Below are 17499 nucleotides of genomic sequence, written 5' to 3'. Positions count from 1 at the left end.
GCATACGTTTATCAAGACCACAAAATGGCACTGTCACATTTCATACACGCATTCATGGGATTTTCATACGGTTTTAGGTATATTTAACCCAGGACCACTGAATGAAGAGGAAACCTGGAGAGCAGCTAGTGAATAAAAGGTCCAGATATCACAGCACTGGAAAGGGGCAAGACTGGATTGAACCAAAATGGTTAACAAATGTTTAACATTTCTAGATAAAACAAATCCAGCACCCATACAGTAATATACCAGAGCTTCCCAGACCAACCCAAGCTCTTTGTGGGTTTCTGTGCAACGTTCTTAGAATACCTTTAGGTATATTAGGCTAGAGGGAAGAAAAGTTACAATTCTATGAAGGCGAGAACCATCCCAACCAGTTGCTGAAATGGGGGCCAGGAGGGACATCCTGTAACAAATAATGAATAATATTGATTTACTTATTGTTGGTATTCCCGGGTTTCCAAACAAATGTAGATGAGTCACAGGCAGATGTCCATTCAAGTTGTGGCCAGATGGGACTAGATGTTTTGACTAATGCACTGTATTCCGTAAGGACTGGTCATGTGTTATCTTTCAGGGGTATCTGTGCAACGTAAGCTCTAAGCTAAGGCGACATAGCTGACAAACTGGTGTGGTCACCACCACACTATGCCTTCAGCGGCCTGAGGTGCCAACTTATTTTCATTCTGGATTGTTCTGTAACTCTTTGCTTGTGGCACGTAATCAACACATGCCTGCCTTCAGCTGCCAGCAGCTGAACACTTACCTGCCCACATAGTTCAAGAAACATGAACATTTATTACTAGCCATCTTCAAGTCATTATGAGTTGGCCATGATCGCGTGCCATAAATATCACGAACAACAAAACCAACACCAAGACGTTCGGTGTTTATCAACTGCAATAATTATCATATCACAAGTGTTTTTTGGGAATAATATGCAGCATTTAGTGGTATGTTTCCCTTGGATATGCTGCCAGGTTTGACTTGCTGAAATTTTACAAAAAATCATACAGAATTCGTCTGACTCGTTGTAAGTGTCTTAGTATTATGTCTATTTGGTAAATGAGTCTCCGACCAGCTGTGGCTGTTTAGCCAATATCACTCTGCACGCCTGGATTTTTAAGCCCATACTTATAATTGTAAAAGTGAACGTTAAAGCACGCCAAAGGGAAAGAACTGGCTGAAGATGTCACACGTAACATGAAGCCATTTAGTGTAAAAAATAGAAATCAAAAGATATATGATTCTTATGCTGGCCTGGACAGTACATATTTCTCAAGCTGTCAAGTTTTTTGTACAATAAACTTTGGTCCAATCCAACTTTTCGGTTGAAGAGCATGGAAATAAATGAAAGACTGGTATCTCAGTTTGAGAAATATTTGGGCATTTTTCCTGTTGAAGGTTTAATAACAGTAATAGGTCTAAGTTGGCTAAGGTATTAACCACAGAGGACTGTGAAGCTATCTTGCAGGAATCAATCCCAGTGTAAAATGCTTGCTAGAAAGGAAGCCAGGCAGGTTAGTGAGTGAGTGCATGTTATGTGTGTGTTTGATGAAAATAACAGCTGACCCTAGCCACCATAAACAAAAGGCCTCATTCAGTGTACACCCTTTGCCTCGCGTGTGTGCCAGGTTAGGGGAGGCTATGGACTCCACTCCCTGTGCAGAGGACCGCCTGCCATATTTAGAAATCCACGTGTGGAGATCCCACTGCCTTCAGTGGAAGTGAATCTGCAGTGGCTCTATTGAAGGCACTGAAGGTTTGCCAAACATGCACGAAATGGATGTGTCCGCTCTGTAAACTTTTTTGTTTTCTGAAAACAAACTCCCAACAAGGACGTTTGTTTTCTGTAAACAAAGAAACATTTGTCCTGATATATAGGGAGTTTTCTCCCTTTACATATGGGCTGCTGTGCATTTTCCCTACCCGTAAACACAATGCCTGGCATGGCAGTCTCAGTTGGAAAAATTAGTATTATATTCCATTGCAGAGTTTAAATAGCACTTATTACCCCTGTGTGGTACGCTGAAGCGCTTACCCACACGGATAGCAAGAAATAACCTGTAACATGAGTGGTAGAAAAGGTATTGTTTTTGTTCTGACCTTATGGAATGTGTTTTCAAGTCATGTGTGAAGACCATCAAGGTATGGTTACGTTATTGGACGCAGTGCCTGGAAGGGTGAGGGTATTGTGAGGGATAGCCATATACATTATAATTGTAATAAAAAACTAAATATATAGGTAGCAACACCGGCTATTCGGCCATAACGGTAGAGTGATCCTCGGTGTGTATGTATACCAAAGGTGAGTGGGTAGTCAGAGAAGGCTCAGTAATCCATGTGCCAACAAGCACCAGGCAGAGACAAGTGAGAATTGGTAAAAGGATGACAAGGGGGTAAGAAATGGAATTGGTTATATGAGTAGTTAAGTAGTGTGAACGCTGAATTTACTACTTATGAATTTTGTGTATTTTGGGTTAAAAATTTGCATACAATTTGACTAATATAGAAAATAATGTGCGTCTTTGAAAATGTGCCCACTTGAGTGGTCGTCATTAATTTACGATATGTCATTATTAAATGCTTATTAATGTTAATTGAAGTGCCTGCATTAGGAGAAATGTAGCAGTGTGTTATATTAATGATTTTACATTATTTATTTGCTTTATTAATTATAAGCCATAAGTTAGTGAGGTTTGGACCTAGTTTTGCACAAGCCTCATATTAAGCTGCACTGTTTAATAAAATCATGGGAATGTATGTCCAAAGAAAAATTAATTCATGTGTTATTCTCAGTGCGTTGACCAAACGATAGCGGATGTCTTTAACTTTCTCATGAGAACTGCTTACTAGAATATCTTGTATTAAGTTTTTGTTACACTGTATAGTTTGATGCGTGAGACAGTGATGTTCCAGGAGCGAACAATAGATGCACTGACTGGAGTACAGTTGGATACAAAAGTGTTACCTGACAAGCCTGACGATGGGATCAGAAGAAGAGGAGCCAATCATCGACATGTGAAAGACAGATTAGTTATATCTTAGATTTGAGCTTTTATTTCTATTGGACTAATTATAAACATACAATCTTTTGACCAATGATAATGTGGGAAGTCCTTTAGGTGAAATTGAATTAGCCCGACTGCACCGAAAGGAGCGTGCCTTTTCCTACTTTGATTTCCTTAGTAAAGGTTTATTCTATTCTGTCTGGGGAGCTGAACAGTTCTTGAGAACCATGTTCCTATCTTTGATTTATTGCTTGAACTTTAATGCTGAATGCTGATTCTTAAATGCTTCTTAAATGGTTCAGATAGTTTAGAGTCCCCGTTTCTGAACCATTCCCCTTTCACTGTCCGTTGCTGATGCTGACCGTACCGTTGTCCAATTGACAAAGATAATCGCATAAGAGGGAGAGGTGTAACAAAATGCTTTGTTCTTATTGTAAGTTTGTTCTTGGTTTCTTGGTACCAACCGCTATTTTGATAGAGCCATAGTTAGATCTTTTCCAAATTTATGTTGACTAAATTGTTTTGCATAAAGTCCAAACATGCTATTATAATCAGAAGGTTAGTAAGGGAAAATTAAATGTTAACAGGTTGCAATTACCAGATAATTGGGGTTGCTCAGTTGCTGAACCTAGATGTATGCTATTTCTATTGCACAATTATTCTTGCTATTAATTTGTATTGTAACTCTCGAATGTGTAGTGATCAATGCGTTAGCTAAATTGAGATTCTTTAGAAGATTTGGTCAACCCTTGTTGTTCTTGTATGTTTATCAATTGGTTTTGAGACTCATTTACGTGATATTAGCATTGTTAATATAGGGAAATAAACTTTCTAACTTTTACATAAAATGTGGTTATTCATGGTCAAATGGGTGACGGTGTGTGATGATTCCTGACTCCAAAGGTATTTGATGTTGTTTATTGATTATGATGAAGAAATTGCATTGTTTGTGGGATTTATGGTGGGAATCACTGTAAGCGCAGTCAAAAGGTCCATTGAACCTCTAATGCATCCCCTTATAAATTAATAATAAAAGGCCAAATAAGGACAGACTTTGTCAGCTGCAATACGTGTGAGTGTGACATCATTGGAGCCGCGCTGGGATAGGTTGGTTAGCGAGAAAAGACGCAAACTGATTGGTGGACATTTGTGAAGCGTAACTGGTTAAGAAGGTAGGTGAAAAGGATTTAAGGATTGAAAGTCAATTCCTGATTTGATTGAAAGTAGCGTAAATTACAGAAAGGACATTTTTCAAAGCTTTAAATAGTGCCCTAAGGGGAGACACGTTTATTCCAACTAGAATAGGAGAAATTACACCACCAGAGGGTACACCCACCTATATTGTATTCAAAGAACAAGGTGCTGTGCCATCTCTTTGGCTGAAACAATGGTGCAAAGAGACAGAGAGAGACAGAAGCTAAGCATTTCCTGCCCATGGAACATTTAATGGATTTTAGAGAATTTGAGAAGAGTACTGTATGATTTGAAAACTCCTCCGAGACCCGTACAATTTGAAGCACTAGTGATTTGGGAACTAGTAGCTAGCCAACAACAACAACTGACATTTGAGAGGAGAATGAGAAAAGCTGAAAAGACTCTAGCAGAGGCTAGATGGGATAGCGAGCAAATATTTTGGAGAACTGAGACTTTACAGGGAATTAAGCTGTTTCTAGCAATTGCACAAGAGAACAGGAACAAGGCTAAAAAGAGTACTAAGAAGAAGGATTCTTATCTTTCGGACAACAGAGAGCAGAAATCCATAGAGAGTTCGGAATTCTTTAACATCTGAGGAAGAATCAGAGGATGATGAGTTTATTTTACAGTTACTGAGAAATCATCCCCCACCATATGCACCACAAAATAGAAGTTAAAGTACCAGTGTAGACCCTACAGCCCGAAACCAATTGAAACCACACAAAGTCAGATTCAGGCTAGTCATAATATTCCAGATTCCAGATTTTCCCAGAATTTATCCGGATGTATCTATTGTAGATGCCACAATGAACCTAATAGTGCCAACAGACAAGTTTACCAGAAGTGGACATTGGTTCTGATAGAGTCTACCCCGAATCTGATGTCCTCGATACAAACAAAGACGATCCTGAGATATACTCACATAACAGGATCACAGAGATGTCTGCTTTGACAAGTCAAAATACATGAATAGTGTACCCTAGAGATCCAAACGTCCAATCAAGTCCAGATGCAGTGTCAGTACCGGTTACCATAGGTCCAGTCATACCGTTGTTTGCCGAAGGAAACAATAAGAACAATGAACAGAAAATCCTGAGTCTGAGCATAGAGAGGGAGGGATTCAATGAGAACGCAAGAATAATGACTCCCATGAGAACTCATTTTACAGAACAGGTCCGTTGATTGATTTAAGTCTCTTCAGGACTCCTCCAAATAATGAGGTGAGATCATACATAGGTCTTAATCCAAGCATGGTGACACCAGAGACCCAAAACCTAATGATACAGCAAGTGCCCAGTGTAAGCAATAATAACATTTCATTACAAGGTTTGACAGCTCAGCAGTTGACCGAATGGTTAGAGAAGTTGAGAAACAGTCAAGGAGATTCCAGCGGAGAAAGTGCCCTGAATTTGACCAGGCTTAGACTAGAACCAGAAGATCTAACTGAGGGAACAACGGGGCTGAACAGGATTGACAAATTCAGAGAAGATGAGTTGCGTTGTTTGTGCAAACTGATTACTAACAAACCAGGAATGGCACATCAGAAAGTAATAGATTTGGCAGGAAAATATGATGTAGAAATTGAGAAAACAAAGCATTTAAAGGGGAGTTACAGATTAGAGTTCGACTCAAAGGACTTTGAGAACATGTGAGTCCCAGGAATGAAATTTCACATTAGAGAATTAGTTCAGAACATTCAAACACGGGGAGCATTAAATAAATGAGAAGGTAGATGGGCAAAGAAAACAGACAAGAGGAAAAGGGATTCTGGGAATCCTAATCTGAATGTGCAACAGGTTGACGATCCAGAGAAAATCTTACCAATGTGAGAGATTCCCGGAGCGAATTTTGTGCATGTCCCTTGGAGCAGAAGTGACATTTTGGGGGTTATTCTGACCCCGGCGGTCAAGGACCGCCGGGGCCGGGGTCGGCGGTAGCACCGCCAACAGGCTGGCGGTGCTCCGCCGGGCATTCTGACGCCGCGGCCAGAAACGGAAAGTCGGCGGTGTACCGCCGACTTTCCGCTGCCCATTGGAATCCGCCATGGCGGCACAGCTTGCTGCGCCGCCATGGGGATTCCGACCCCCTCACCGCCATCCTTTTCCTGGCGGTTCCGCCCGCCAGGAACAGGATGGCGGTGAGGGGTGTCGTGGGGCCCCTGGGGGCCCCTGCAGTGCCCATGCCAATGGCGTGGGCACTGCAGGGGCCCCCGTAAGAGGGCCCCACTTTGAATTTCAGTGTCTGCTCTGCAGACACTGAAATTCGCGACGGGTGCTACTGCACCCGTCGCACATCCTCCACTCCGCTGGCTCCATTCGGAGCCGGCATCCTCATGGAGGGCTGTTTCCCACTGGGCTGGCGGGCGGCCTTTTGGCGGTCGCCCGCCAGCCCAGTGGGAAACCCAGAATAACCGCGGCGGTCTTTTGACCGCGCAGCGGTATTCTGGCGGTTCCCTTCAGGCGGGCGGCTTCCGCCGCCCGCCGGGGTCAGAATGACCCCCTTTGTCTTTTACAAATGATTATCCCAAGTTCAGAGAGAAGCCAGTATGCCAGTAGAGAGGTATTAGCAGGCAGATAGGTTTGTGAAGATTGTGAAATGTCTGTGGGGGGATTTGAACACCTTATTGGAAATATTAGTTCCAGCAGACTTATGGGTTGAGTGCAGAAGGAGTGTAGATTGGCCAACAAGAGAACCTCGGAGAGCTCCAGCAACAGGTGCACTGGCTCCTGATGTAATGAAGTATTGCTATAAGGTGACTGAATTCCTGAAAACAAGAATTTCACCCAAGAACATTGACTAGCAGAGAATAGACAGGACAGCCCAGGAAGGGGAGTCAATACATGCATACCATGAAAGATTGTTGCAGGCGTTCAAACATTACAGTGGCACAGAAACAATTGAGCCGAAAGACATGATTCATTTTGTGTTCCAATTTGTTGAAGGTTTCAGATCTAAAATTAGCCAGATGATTAAGAGTCATTTGATTTGTTGGCAAGTGAAGCTGATTGATGAAGTATTGCAGTATGCAAAGTACTGTAGTGATGAAACTGAGTTGAAGCAGAGAAAACTGAAAGAGAGGGCAATGGTGATGCAGATTAAAGTGGCACAAACAGGAATGCAGGGAAGTTTTCCACAGCAGCAGTAGGAAAACGTGTCATTTCAGAATCAAGCAAGAGGAGAGGTCGTGATGGAATTGGAAATGTGAATCGTGGTCCAGATTTTAATTCAGTGGTTGTTCAGAATGACAAGCAGGGAATGAAGGGATTGTTGCCATGTCATGCTTGTGGAGGCCTCAGACACTGGAAACAGGAGTATCCAATGTTAGTACAGGAAGGTGTTCAGCAAACGAGCAAAATCAATTATTTTTCAAATATGAGAGGATCAAGAATAAAAGGTCACAACCCAAATTTCCAAAGTAATGTGAATCAAGTGCAAGGGTTTCAGCCCAAGCAACAGATGCAGATGCCCCGTTTGCAAATGCCCCAGTAGCAACAAATGCAACCTCAAGTCCAAATGGTACCTAGAGAGCAAATTCAAGTACCTCAAGCCCCAATGGAGCAGCAGCAGGTGATGCTTCCTCAGCAGGTCACAGGTTTAATTAGAGTAGCAACACAGTACAGCAATTCCCACTACACAGTGAGGATGAAGCGAATGATGATTGGGTGAGTGAGAGTTCAGATTGGAGGAATGCGTGTTAGGAGCTTCACTAGAAGTAGATCAGAAAGGCCCATTGGTGAAGGGAAAAGTGATGGGTCACAAAGTCTCATTTTTAGTAGACACACGAGCTACATGCTCTACAGTGAGAACTGAAGTAGTTCCTAACCTACCCCTGTCAGGGAAAACAGTCCAGATTGCAGGAGTTGCAAATCAGTATTTGACAAACCTATTCACAGAACCAGTTGAGGTTAAAATTGGTAATTTCAAAGGGTTACGCAAATTAGTAGTTTGTGACTCGAGTCCAGTATCCTTACTATGAAGGGACTCATTATGCAAGACGAGATTTTCAATTACTTGCTCAAATGATGGAATTGCCATTCAGACAAACAGTGATGATGAAGATGACTTGTCCACAGAAACAGACTGTGACACCGTGAGTGAGGAATACCCCAAATCAGTTTCTTTCCAGTTTTCACAGTGAGAGATCTTCCCTCTGACTTACAGGGAACTGTTAAAATGAAGGTGTGGGATTTTACAGGAAAAGACATTGGTCTAATAAAAGGAGTTGCGCGAGTTAAGGCCAAAATCAAGCCAACTGCATTTTTTCCCCAGATTCCTCAATACCACATGACACATGATACAATTGAAGGAATTGCACCCATAACTGCAGAGTTTGTAAACCAAGGTGTTTTAAGAGAAGTGCTGAACAGCCCATGTAATTCACCGATAATAGGATTGCGAAAGCCATGTAGAAAAGTTCGGATTGTTCAGAATTTGAGGAAAGTAAATTACATGATTAAATGTTGTCCAGTGGTGCCAAATCCAGCTGTGATATTGTTTCAGATCCCATGCGATTCTGAATGGTTCACTGTAGTGGACCTGTCACAAACATTCTTTTCAGTACCTCTTCATGAGGATAGCCAATTTCTCTCCTGTTTCAATTTTTTGGATTGAGTCTACTGTTGGTGCAGACTTCCTCAAGGTTTTTCAGAGGTCCCATCCATTTTTATTCAGATCCTGAAAAGGAACCTGGAGTCTTTTGAAAAGCCTTCCAATCAACATTAGTCCAATACATTGATGGCATATTGGTTGTGTCCAAGACAAAGGAGGCTTGCAAGTATGATACTATTACCTTGTTGAATCATTTAGGGAGGAATGGACATAAAGTGTCCCCAGGGAAACTGCAGTACTGTGAGAGAGAAGTTAAATATTTCAGTCACCTAATTGAGAAGGGAACTAGGAAAATTTCTAGAGAAAGGCATACAGCTATATTGCAGATGAATCCCCCAACTACACAGAGAGATATCAGGATGTTTTTGGGAATGGTGAGCTATTGTAGTCAGTGGATTCCCAACTTTTCAGCCATTTCAAAGCCATTGCAGAAGCTGACTCATAAAGAAGTTACCGATCCCTTAGTGTTAGACCAAGCCTGTATGAAAGCCTTTACTAAGTTGAGAGAGAGTCTGTGCAAAGCCCCCGCCTTTGGGAATGCCTGACTACACAAAACCTTTCATGTTGTGTTGTCATGAGCGTGATGCTTGTTTGTTGTCTGTTTTGACCCAAGTCCATGGTGGTGTAAACCGCCCAGTAGCATATTTTTCGGCTACTTTGGACCCCGTTGCAGCAGCTTTACCAGGCTGTTTACATGCAGTTGCAGCAGTAGGAATAAGCCTCACTCATTGTGAAAGCATTTTGATGGGACATCCTTTAACTGGCATGGTCCCTCACTACACTGTAGTTTTACTCACCAAATCCGAGACTCAGCACTTAACTAATGCCAGGTTGACCAGGTATGAAACTGTCATCCTGGGTTCCCCGACTGTAATGCTAAAAAGGTATACAGTGCTTAACCCAGCAACTTTACGTCCAAAAGAAAATATTGAGGTTGACAAATTGAAAGATGTTGAACATGACTGTCTGGAGGTTACTGACGTGTGCACAAAACCGAGACCTGATATTCGAGATACCCGACTGGAGGAAAATGACCAAATTATTTTTGTTGAAGGTTCCTGTTTAAGAGATAACATGGGAACATTGAGTGGGATATGCTGTATGCATAATTTCTGGTATACTTGAAGCGTCCTGGCTTCAAGGAGTGTATTCTGCACAAGTAACGGAGTTGGTAGCCCTTACAAAAGCATGCCATGTCTCTGCACAGCTTAAAGTTACCAACTATACAGACAGCCAGTACGGGTTTGGAATAGTCCATGATTTTGGCCAGCTATGGTCACAGAGAGGTTTCCTGACCTCTTCTGGTTCACCAGTTAGAAATGATGAAAGAATTCATGAGTTGTTACAAGCTATGGAAATGCCTGAAAAGATTGCTGTGGTGAAATGCAGTGCACACCTGAAATCACAAGATTTTGTTTCAATTGGAAACGGAAATGCCGATCAAGATGCAAGGTTTTGAGCATTGAACTGTATATCATTCAAAGATAAATGGGAATTGTTACATGAAGAAGAGGAAATGTGCCCAAAATATGCATTACATGTAATTGACACATTGTAAGAACTGAAAGCACTTCAAGAAAATGTTGACAGGGACGAAAGGAGAAATTGGGTGAAGTTAAAATGTGTGCAACATGAGGATGATATATGGGTTTCAGGGGAGGGCCAAGTGGTTCTTCCTAATAGTTTGTTGACTCAAATGCCTAGATATTATCATGGTCAAGCACATGTTGGGAGGGATGCAATGATGCAAACCTTTCACCAGTTTTGGTTCAATCCAAAGTTTAGACCAGTTGCCAAAGCAATTTGTGTCATCTGTCAATGGATTAACGTGGGTAAAGGGCCTGTGGTAAATATGAGCCACATTGGAAGAATGGGAGGTCCATTTAGCAGAATTTAGATGGATTTTATTGAAATCCCTGTGTGTGGGGGACTGAGATATGTGTTTGTGATTATCTGTATCTTTAGTCACTGGATCGAAGCCTACCCTACATGAAGAAATTACAGCCTTACAGTAGCAGAATTATTGCTTAGGGAACTGATACCACGTTTTGGCTTTCCGGTCTCTTTAGAACCAGACAGGGGAAGTCACTTCTGCAATGACGTAATCAAACTGCACATTGAGCAGAAGTTACATTGTAGCTACTGCCCTGAAGCATCAGGGCTCGTTGAGCAGATGAATGGTACCTTGAGATCAAGAACGGAAAAATGTGTACGTCCACGAATCTGAAATGGCCAGATGCACTTCTGTTAGTTCTGATGACTATGAGAAACACGCGCGACAGGAGACCAGGACTGTCACCGCATTAAATCCTCATGAGCAGAGCAATGAGGTTGCCAGAGGTTCCTGCCAAAGCTTTTGTGAACATGACAGATGATATGGTGTGGGACTACTGCAAAGGTCTGGTTGATGTGGTTCGCTCTTTCTCTTATCAGGTGGAAGCAACCACACTGCAACCGTCTCAAGATCAAAGCCACAACCTGAGAGCGGGAGATTGGGTTGTGATAGCATGTGAGGAAGACTTGTTTGGAGCCTTGGTGGAAAGGCCCTTACCAAGTAGTACTGATTACTGCTACAGCTGTGAAGTACGCTGGAATTCCGAACTGGGTTCATGCTAGCCATGCGAAGAAAGTATCCTGTCCTTTGGACAATGAGGAAGAGTTGTTGAGAGTACCGACAACTTCCATACGAAACGCAGGCTCAGAGAAAGAAACAGGAGAATAAGAGACTGAATATGAGCAGACTGGAACCAATGGAAATAATCCTGTGAGAAACAAAGTGGAAGACCTGCAGGAGAGCGACAGTGAACCAATCTAAACTGAGATAACAGGAGAGTCTAGTCAGAGGAGGGCTCTCCCAGAAGCAAATGATCTTGCAGGACAAACAGAAGAAACGACAGACCCCGAGGGGGAAGGAGTTGAGGGGGATCAAAGTCAAAACGATCTGACTCCTCCTGAACCAGCTGCAGGTACGTCAAGTGCAAATCCTGCAGAACAAGGAGAAGTTACAAGTCCAGCACTGAAAAGAGCATTGACAGAAGGTCCACTGAAAGGAGATAAGTGGCCGAAATGACATGCAAAGAGGAAAGAAACAATTACAGTACCAACAACCGAAGAAGAAATAGACAAAACAAGAAGAGAAGACTTCAGTGATGGAGAGTTACATGGAGGTCGAAGATTGAAAAGAAAGAGAATTGCAAATCGAAGGTACGCAGGTCCTGAACGGGCATATGCAACGACAAGTGATTGGCAGAGTGAACTTTTGCCCTTTTGTTTTGATCGAGAAATTCTAGTCAATATTTTGGCACGTAAAGAAGATCAATAAACTGAACTTTGTAAGACTGTGAAATCATGGAAAAGAGAAAGGGACTTTTTTTGTTTTTTTAAATAACCTGATTTGAGAAGCTGCTAAACCGATTTTGACAAGCTACCTATTTTTGACAAAAGATCCTGGAAAAAAGACTGAAAGCTGTAAATACCTGCTAAAGAAGATTGACAATTTTTGTTGTTTTATTTTTGCTGCATAGTTATAATTTTTCCTTCTACTTTCTGATTCTTTACAGATCATGAGTAACCATAGCCAACAAGTTAGGAAGAATAGCTCATGTAAATATACAGGTATTGGTTTGGTGATTGCATGTACAATATTGTGTCTGGTGTTGATTGTAAGCATGACTCTTTTTGGCAAGATTGTGGCCAACCGTATCTCTGCTTTAGAGACAACTACTGCACTCACAGAATTAGATAGGTTTAGGATAGATGAGAAATATTTGCACGTAGATAATACCCAAAGAGAACTTTCTTCTAATGTTTTCTATCGCCTATTGCATGAGTATGTTGAGATGATGGATGTGAGAGATTGTTATGTTTGCATACAGATTCCTTCATGAGTGGAAGAAGGAGTTATTTATCATAGTTTGCCCCTTACTTTTGGAATAAACTGCAGTCTTTTACTAACAAGATTTTATGGACCAGGAGTACGTGCAGTACTTCTACTCCAACCACAATGTGGTGTTTTTGTTTGTGCCTATAATTAAGTACCTGAGTAGAGTAGCTAAGGAAAACACTCTAGAATAAGTGAGAGGATTCTTTGAACCTACATTGACATTTAGCACAGCCTACGTGCATCGCAACAATTTGACATGCTTGCTTACACCTGCTGAAAAGAGCTTCTTAGATCAGACAAATAGAAGAAAGTCATTAAAGGAGAAATTAGAAAAGGGTTTAGAGAAAAGGACATTTAGAAATGATTATGCATTTAGCAACATAGACACAAGGAAGGTTAGCTTTAGTTGCACAGCATGTAGGAAATCTTTGTGTATATAGACCTAAATCTAGAACTGATATGTTGTTTGTGGTAACGAGTAAATGTAGACATATATATTTGTCTCAGAGTAAATGGACGTTCATGTTGAATGGACAAGATCCAGCAATTCCAAGAGTTTATTACATCTGTGGACCAAAAGCATATTACCGTCTTCCTAGAGGATAGTAGGGCACATGTTACTTGGGTATAGTTTTCCCAAAGATTTATCAACTTGAGAACCTGAATAAAGTACTTAAAATGACTGAATTACATCACATTAGACAAAAGCGAGAATTATATTCAGGCATAGTTGGAAACATATTTTGAGCAATCATTCCTTCCATAGGAGTTATACTGAATGCTTTGAAAATAGAAAGTTGTCTACTATTGTGGATAACATGCTGACAATTATTTTAGGAGCCATGATCCTAATGGATACAGAAATGGCTGCTGTAAGATCTATGACTCATCAGAACCACCTTGCCTTAGACATCCTTTTAGCAAAGGAGGGCGGAGTTTGTAAATTGCTGAACTCGCAGCATTTTTGCTCATATATACCTAACAATAGTAAAGAAATTAGAAGCCTTATTAACAAACTGACTAATGAAAGCGATGATTTGAAAGAACCTAGAGTTTGGAAAAATTTTGGCAAAGGTTTTGCTTCTGTGGGAAATTGGCTGGGCAACCTAGGGAAAGGGATAATATTGAAAATAATACAGATAATATTGATTATTGTGATTTGTATAATTGGAGCATGGGGAATTTATAAATTGTATCATGTGATTAAAATGTCGAAATTGAAAAATGATCAGAGTAGGGAAGAAATTAAAATGCAAAGATTTTTTTTTAATTTTTTTTATCAACACATAGCTTTATTCGGTTACTTTCAACCATAAAAGTAAGACAACCAAAAATTGAATGAAAAAGGAAATAGAATTTAGGTTAAAAAGGATAAGAATAAGATAAAAACATATATTTCAGCCTTAAAACACATAAAATTATTTTCCTTAGAAAAAACACCTAACCCCCTAATACCTAACATTTAAATTAAACATGGGGTTTTATTTCAGTCTAGGTGTGTAGTTAAAATTTAGCAACTAAAACACTTTTTTTTTTTTTTTTTTTTTTTTTTTAAACATTTGGTCCTCATCATCATTATTTCCCCAAAAGTTTAGTACGTATATGCCAAGCAGCTACAATATACTTGCTAACCGCACAAGATAGAGGGAGAGAAGTTTCCCTCATCATGATCCTTAAGGCAACAATACAATGTCTTACCCCCATATTACTGCACACAGGTCGTAACCACTTCCGTCGCGCAATCAAATAAGCAGGGCATATAAAAATAAAATGTACAATAGATTCTGAAATTTGATTGCAACTCGGACAAGTATCAGGACTCGGGGTCGCACTCCGCATACTGCCATAGGATTTAAGAGGCAGACAACCATATCTGAACTGAATATATAGACTCTTACTTAATGGATCAAGAATTGTATCCATAAATGGTTCCAGATATGGATATCATTTAAAATCAAAGAATTGTGACGTCAATCTACCGTGTGTTGAGCACAGCAGGTAGTTTTCCCTGACATGTATCCAGTAAACAGTTTTCAGATGATTCTTCTGATCCTTCCTTATACTTTCTGGATGACTCCAAAACTCACTAAGACCCAATCTATGAAACCATTTTGAGATGTGGTTAAACCAAGAAATGGTAAGGACATTTGGTCTATCTAGAATGTCTTGAATAGACTCCTTGTATGTGGATAGCTCAGGGGTGGTCCATACACGGACCCAGAAAAGCAATGGTCGTAGGGCAATTACATCTGAGATGCGTGGAAGGCCAAGGTCCCAGAACATTGGCAGCAGTGGGGTACTGCGAGGACAGGCCAAGGTTGACCTTACAAAGTTGTTTTCCCCCACTGCTAGCTTGCCAGTGTTCGAGGACCCCCAAATTTCTGCCCCATAGACCGTAGCGCTCTGTGCCTTTGCTCGATAAATTTTAATAGTTGGAGTAATCACTCTCTCAGAGGTAGACTTGTGGAAGCGTAAAATGGCCCCAGATCTCTGTGCCAGAAGAGCTAAGCTTTTATCGATTTGGGGCCCCCAATGCAGGTTGTTGCTAATTCTCACCCCCAAATAATCTATGGAGCTTACCATACCTAGGGGGGTTCCATTATAGAAAATTTAGTATCTCTTAGTGGGGCCACAGCCCAGGGTCATAAGTTTAGTTTTGCTATGGTTGAGTTCAAGTCCATAGTCAACACAAAACGAACTAAACTTATCCACAAGTACCTGGAGACCCATAGGAGTTCTGGAGATCAGGAGGGAATCATCAGCAAATAGCAAAATTGGAATTTTGTGATTATTCAAGGATGGAGCATCATTTTGGCAGTTGGTAACGACTTGCACCACCTCATTGATAAACAATGTAAATAGCGTTGGGGCAAGAACACAGCCCTGACGCACTCCTCTCCTAATATCTATTTTGTCGGTGAGTTCCCCCTGATTACCCCATCTGACTTGTGCAAATGTTTTTTCATGTAATCTTTGAATTAAATGCACTAAATTTCCTGGGATACCGATTTTGTTTAATACTCCCCATAGTTTCTCTCTTGGGACAAGATCGAATGCAGATCTCAGATCTACAAAGGCAACATAAAGTTTTTGCTTGGATAAGGTAACATACTTCCAAAATAGTAATGACAGTCTGAAGACTTGGTCCATGGTATTAGTTTTGGGCCGAAAACCGGCCTGTAAGGGGGATAAAATTTGGTTGTCTTGGATCCAATCGGTAAGCCTATCTAAGACTTGCTTAGCAAACGTCTTCTGAAGGATATCAATAAGGTTGATTGGTCGGTAGTTTACAGGTGAACCTACATCACCCTTTTTATAGATTGGTATTATTTCTGCGCCACGCCAAGAATCTGGAATAGGGCTACCAGCTGCTATGGCATTAGACAATAAATTGATGTACCATGCCCATATCTTTGGTTCTGATTTAAACAGGTCCCCTGGGATCTTATCTGGACCAGGGGCTTTAGCTGGCCTCAAAGAATTGATTGCAGATGTTGTTTCGGCTAAGGTAAAAACAATGCTCTCAGTCGAAGTCATGTTAACAGCCCAACACTCATCGTATCCAGGATCCTCCGGAGCTTGCGGTGCAGGCAGAGCGTATATTCCAGAAAAATAGGACACCCATCTTTCGGGCTGTATGTACATACCAATGTCATCATTACCCCTTTTCGAACTAGAGGTCAACAGCCGCCAAAAGGAACTATCATCTTTGTATTTGACTGCTGCAAGCAGCTTCTGCCATATCTCATTATCCCAGTCTTTTTTTGCTTGTTTCAGGGCATTAGCATACCTACGTCGGGCCTCTTTAATAGCCACTTGGGTAGAGTTTTTTACAGCCTCGTTTAAATTAGATCTTGCTCGCACACAATCCTGATTATACCAATCCCTACGGGGGTATCAGCAGGTCTCGGTTTGGAAGGGATTTCCCTATAGAAGATACCCTGTAGGGAATCCACCAATTTAATGTGGATAGCCATAATGGGAATGTCAGAGGCTTCTTGTTCCTCATAATCTACGAAGAGTTTTAAAAATGATGAATATATTTCCCCAATCAAGTACGGATTGGATTCAACCTTTGGCCAACAGACCCGAGAACGTCTATGGTTCAGGTAAGGGAGTGGGACATTAGTGATCGTTGTGTGCTGGACTCTTAAAAATGCATGGTTGGTCAATACAAGGCACAGAGGATTATGATCGCTATCCAAGCGAGGTAAAATTTCCATGTCCAGTGAACTTGACCATAACCTAATGTCCACCAGAATATAATCAATAGTACTAAAGGAAAGCCCTCTCTTGAAAGTGATGGCTCGCTCTGAATCAGATTTAGTGCGGCCGTTACATTCTCTCAGGCCATATTTCAGGCAAAGGGAAGACAACTGAGATGCAACACAGGAAACGGGAGAAAACGCCATTTCCTTAGATTGGGGAATACCCCAATGTTCGTCCTCTTCAGTAGTCAGATTGCTGATGGTGTTGTCCAACACAAAGGAACAATTAAAATCGCCTGCTATAATCAGAAGATCTGAAGGGTCCAGAAGCTCTATGTAGTCCGTCAGCTGGGTGAGAACAATTGATTCTGACCCACGGGGAACGGATCTTGCATAGGTATTCAGAACTATCAACCTGAATCCAGGTCGGAATGTGAGTTGCACACCCAGCAGATCATAGGAATTAAACTTTATCATAGAGTGGTCACATTCTAGCTTGTTGTTCAATAAAATCATTAACCCTCCTATCTGTCTTCCAAAGCCACCGGAGGCAGGTTGGGCAGCAGAAAAATAGGTTGTAAAGCCTTGTATGGAT

At 41.3% G+C, this 17499-nt stretch overlaps 1 protein-coding gene across 1 annotated transcript in view; it reads right to left on the bottom strand.

Annotated features, from left to right (window-relative positions):
- The window catches only part of LAPTM4B (lysosomal protein transmembrane 4 beta), a 585847-nt gene that overhangs the window by 301376 nt on the left and 266972 nt on the right, over positions 1-17499 (bottom strand). The window lies entirely within an intron of this gene.

Source organism: Pleurodeles waltl, chromosome 2_2 (genome assembly GCF_031143425.1).
Source record: "Pleurodeles waltl isolate 20211129_DDA chromosome 2_2, aPleWal1.hap1.20221129, whole genome shotgun sequence".
Taxonomy (NCBI): Eukaryota; Metazoa; Chordata; class Amphibia; order Caudata; family Salamandridae; genus Pleurodeles; species Pleurodeles waltl.
Note: the sequence above shows the minus strand (reverse complement) of the source record. Positions and strands in the feature narration are given on the sequence as shown.